Here is a 5,112-nt window from a genome sequence, read left to right on the forward strand (position 1 = left end):
TCCACGTTTAAGCTCCAGTTTGACCTCAAACTGGAGCTTAAACGTGTTCGACCAAGTTTTCTCCTCCAGGGTTGCTCTCTCCATTTCCACGTTTAAGCTCCAGTTTGACCTCAAACTGGAGCTTAAACGTGTTCGACACCTCCAGGGCTACCCTTCTAAGCTTCCATGTTTAACCTCCAGTTTAACCTTAAACTGGAGGTTAAACGTGTTCGACCTCCAGGATGCCTCCTTCCATTTCCACGTTTAACCTCCAGTTTAACCTTAAACTGGAGGTTAAACGTGTTCGACCTCCAGGGCTGCCCTTCCTATATCCACGTTTAAGCTTCAGTTTAACCTTAAACTGAAGCTTAAACGTGTTCGACTACATGACTCTCCAGGGCTGCCTTCTTCCATTTCCACGTTTAAGCTTCAGTTTAACCTTAAACTGAAGCTTAAACGTGCTTCTACAAAAGGCCTCACTGGAAGTGTCTGGCGTTTAAGCTGCAGCTTAAACGCCACTCTTGGAAAAGGTTTCTGGACCAAAAATATTGTGGTTTAAGTTAGTATTTGAGCACAAACATTAACTTAAACTTATTCTGGTATGAAACCCAATTGAATATCATGGTTTATGGGATTGGGCCTGAAGGATTGATGAGTCTGAAATTTCAATTTATTGAGTCATGTGCCATTATTTGATTATCACTAAGTTGGCTCAATGAATGTTACAGAATTTGGATCAGCAGCCTCATCAAGATTATGGATCATAAACCCAAGGCAAAAGGAAAGCAGGGAGAGGCCTCAAAGCCCAAGAAACACAACAGAAGCTCAATATAGAAAGTGTATAAATAGGATAGAATTTAAGTTAGAAGGGATTTTTTTACCTTTTCATTTTGAGCTAGTTTTCATATCTTTGTAGTTGAATTCAGAGCTATGACTCACTAAACCCCTTTCATTGGGTTAGGGAGCTCTATTGTAATTCAATGAATCAATAATAGTTTATCTTCTTCTTCAATCTTTTCTCTTGAATTTTGTTAGAAAGCTTCTCGTTCTAATTCCATTGGGTAGTTGTCTTGGGAAAGAAACTACCCATAATTGGAATCCTTCGGAACCTTGGGAAAGGAATGGAGGATTCATGCTAGAGAAGCTTTCTCACAGTGAATTGGATTGGGGTTTGGATGGATATTGTGACATGTAATCCTACCAAATTGTGGTTCATGAAACTGTGTGGTATAATCAGTGATCGAGCATCATCTCTTCTTATGAACATTTAAACCAAGGGATTGGGAATTTGTTTGTTTTTAGAGAGAATTGGTGAGCCAAGGGATTGGGATCCAATCATATAAGATTGCCAAGCAAAATTTAATGAACGCATTGGTTGAGGAAGAGATATACATGTTTTGATTCGGAGATCTCAATATCTCCTAACACCCAATGAATTCCCCATTTCTGATTTCCAATTTCTCTTTACATTCTGCAACTCAATTCTTGCAATCACCCCCATTCCCTTTTAATTTCAGCAATTTAGCTTCTGCTCTTTAATTCATGCAATTTAAGATTCCGCCATTTCAATTTCTTGTCATTTACTTTTCCCGCCAATTTTACATTCCGAAATTCTCATCTAAATCTTGATTCCGCTCAACTAGAACACACTTCTAATCCGAATTGCTCACTCAACCAATCCTTGTGGGATTCGACCTCACTCTATTGTGAGTTTTTACTTGACGATAACCGGTGCACTTGCCGAAAGGAATTTTGCCGATCGTGCAATTTCCTAAATCGTAGCATAACTAGTTTATGCGCATCAAGTGGTGAAGAGGTGATGAGAAGGGTAGGTGGGGATCCTGTAGGGTCCACAGATCCTGAGGAGATCCTGTGGGGTCCACAGATCCGATGGGGCCAAGGACTTAACATCCCTGCTCCAATTAGGCGCGTAAACGCCCTCTGTAGGCAATCCTAGCATTTAACGCCAGACTGCAGCATGTTTCTGGCATTAAACGCCACTTCCATGCTTGTTTTGGGTGTTCAACGCCAGTCTATAGCATGTTTCTGGCGTTAAATGCCAGTCTGATGCTTGTTTCTGGCGTTTAATGCCAGCTTTCCTCTGGGTGCAATCCTGGCATTAAAATGCCAGACTGCTGCTTGTTTCTGGCATTTAATGCCAATTTCATGCTCTGTTCTGGCGTTAAACGCTAGCCAGATGCTCCTTACTGGCATTTAAACGCCAGTAAGCCCTTCCTCTAGGGTGTGCTATTTTCAATGCTATTTTTCATTTTATTTTTGATTTTTTCAGTAGTTTTTGTGACTCCACATGATCATTAACCTAATGAAACATGAAATAAAAGAGAAAATATAATAAAACTGATTAAATAACATTGGGTTGCCTCCCAACAAGCGCTTCTTTAATGTCAATAGCTTGACAGTGAGCTCTCATGGAGCCTCACCGACAATTAGAGCATTGTTGAGACTTCCCAACACCAAACTTAGAGTTTGACTGTGGGGGCTTTGGTTGACTCTGCAGGGAGAGAAGCTTTTCATGCTTCCTCTCCATGGTTACAGAAGGAGATCCTTGAGTTTTAAACACAAGGTAGTCTTCATTCAGTTGAAGGACCAACTCTCCTCTGTCCACATCAATCACAGCTCTTGCTGTGGCTAGGAAGGATCTTCCAAGGATGATGGATTCATCCTCATCCTTCTCAGTGTCTAGGATTATGAAATCAGCAGGGATGTAAAGGCCTTCAACTTTTACTAACACGTCCTCTACTAGTCCATAAGCCTGTTTTCTTGAGTTGTCTGCCATCTCTAATGAGATTCTGGCAGCTTGCACCTCAAAGATCCCAAGTTTCTCCATCACAGAGAGTGACATGAGGTTTATCCCTGACCCAAGGTCACATAGAGCCTTCTCAAAGGTCATGGTGCCTATGGTACAAGGTATTAAGAACTTTCCAGGATCCTATTTCTTCTGAGGCAATGTCAGTTGATCCATATCACTCAGTTCATTGATGAGCAAGAGAGGTTCATCTTCTCAAGTCTCATTACCAAATAATTTGGTATTCATCTTCATGATTGCACCAAGGTACTTGGCAACTTGCTCTTCAGTAACATCTTTATTCTCTTCAGAAGAAGAATATTCATCAGAGCTCATGAATGGCATAAGGAGGTTTAATGGAATCTCTATGGTCTCCAGATGAGTCTCAGATTCCTTTGGTTCCTCAGAGAAAAACTCCTTATTGATCACTGGACGTCCCAGGAGGTCTTCCTCACTGGGATTCACGTCCTCTCCCTCCCTTGTAGGTTCGGCCATTTTGGTTATATCAATGGCCTTGTACTCTCTTTTTGGATTCTCTTCTGTATTGCTTGGGAGAGTACTAAGAGGAGTTTCAGTGACCCTTTTACTCAGCTGGCCCACTTGTGCCTCCAGATTTCTAATGGAGGACTTTGTTTTATTCATGAAACTTAGAGTGGCCTTTGATAGATCAGAGACTATGTTTGCTAAGTTAGATGGATTCTGCTCAGAGTTCTCTGTCTGTTGCTGAGTGGATGATGGAAAAGGCTTGCTATTGCTAAACCTGTTTCTTCCACCATTGTTAAAGCCTTGTTGAGGCATTTGTTGATCCTTCCATGAGAAATTTGGGTGATTTCTCCATGAGGGATTATAGGTGTTTCCATAGGGTTCCCCCATGTAATTCACCTCTACTATTGTAGGGTTCTCAGGATCATAAGCTTCTTCTTCAGAAGATGCCTCTTTAGTACTGTTGGATGATTCCTTCAATCCATTCAGACTCTGAGAGATCATATTGACTTACTGAGTCAATATTTTGTTCTGAGCCAATATGGCATTCAGAGTATCAATTTCAAGAACTCCCTTCCTCTGAGGTGTCCCATTACTCACAGGATTCCTTTCAGAAGTGTACATGAACTGGTTATTTGCAACCATGTCAATGAGTTCTTGAGCTTCTGCAGGCATTTTCTTCAGGTGAATAGATCCACCTGCAGAATGGTCCAGTGACATCTTTGATAGCTCAGACAGACCATCATAGAATATATCTAGGATGGTCCATTCTGAAAGCATGTCAGAAGGACACTTTTTGGTCAGTTCCTTATATCTCTCCCAAGCTTCATAGAGGGATTCACCTTCCTTTTGTCTGAAGGTTTGAACGTCCACTCTAAGCTTGCTAAGCTTTTGAGGAGGAAAGAACTTGGCTAAGAAAGCCGTGACCAGCTTATCCCAAGAGTTCAGGCTATCCTTACGTTGAGAGTCTAACCATACTCTAACTCTGTCTTTTACAGCAAACGGGAAAAGCATAAGCCTGTAGACCTCGGGATCAACCCCATTGGTCTTAACAGTATCACAGATTTGCAAGAATTTAGTTAAGAACTGAAAAGGATCTTCTGATGGAAGTCCATGAAACTTGCAGTTCTGTTGTATCAGAGAAACTAATTGAGGTTTCAGCTCAAAATTGTTTGCTCCAATGGCAGGGATTGAGATGCTTCTTCCATGTAAATTAGAATTTGGTGCAGTAAAGTCACCAAGCATCTTTCTTGCATTGTTATTATTTTCGGCCATGTTCTCTTCTTTTTCAAAAATTTCTGTCAGATTTTCTCCCGAGAGTTGTGCTTTGGCTTCCCTTAGCTTCCTCTTCAGAGTCCTTTCAGGTTCAGGATCAACTTCAACAAGAATGTTCTTATCCTTGTTCCTGCTCATATGAAAAAGAAGAAAACAGAAAAGAAAATATGGAATCCTCTATGTCACAGTATAGAGATTCTTTTATGTGAGTAGAAGAATATATGGATAGAAGATGGAGAATCCAAACACAAGGGTGAGGAGTAGGTTCGAATTCTTAGATGAAGAGGAGTGTTAGTAAATAAATAATTAGAAAGAGGTGAGAGAGAAGAATTTTCGAAAATTAAAATAAAAATATTTTTGTTTTTAATTTGAAATTAAAATAAAATTCAAAAATTAGAAAAGAAATAAAATTAAAATTAAAAATTAAAATAATTAGTTAATAAAAAAGTAATTTTGAAAAAGAGAAGGGATTTTCGAAAATTAAAGGTAGAGAGTTAGTTGGGCAGTTTTGAAAAAGATATGATTCAAACAAAAAGATAAGATTGATTGAAAAAGATTTGAAAATTATT

At 39.7% G+C, this 5,112-nt stretch overlaps 1 non-coding gene across 1 annotated transcript; it reads left to right on the forward strand.

Moving 5' to 3' along the window:
- The first annotated feature begins 4,042 nt into the window (after window positions 1-4,042).
- LOC112774935 (small nucleolar RNA R71) lies at window positions 4,043-4,150 on the forward strand. Its single transcript, XR_003189388.1, has one exon. It is a non-coding gene; the product is annotated as a small nucleolar RNA R71 (small nucleolar RNA).
- Window positions 4,151-5,112: the final 962 nt, after the last annotated feature.

This window comes from Arachis hypogaea, chromosome 18 (assembly GCF_003086295.3).
Source record: "Arachis hypogaea cultivar Tifrunner chromosome 18, arahy.Tifrunner.gnm2.J5K5, whole genome shotgun sequence".
NCBI lineage: Eukaryota > Viridiplantae > Streptophyta > Magnoliopsida > Fabales > Fabaceae > Arachis > Arachis hypogaea.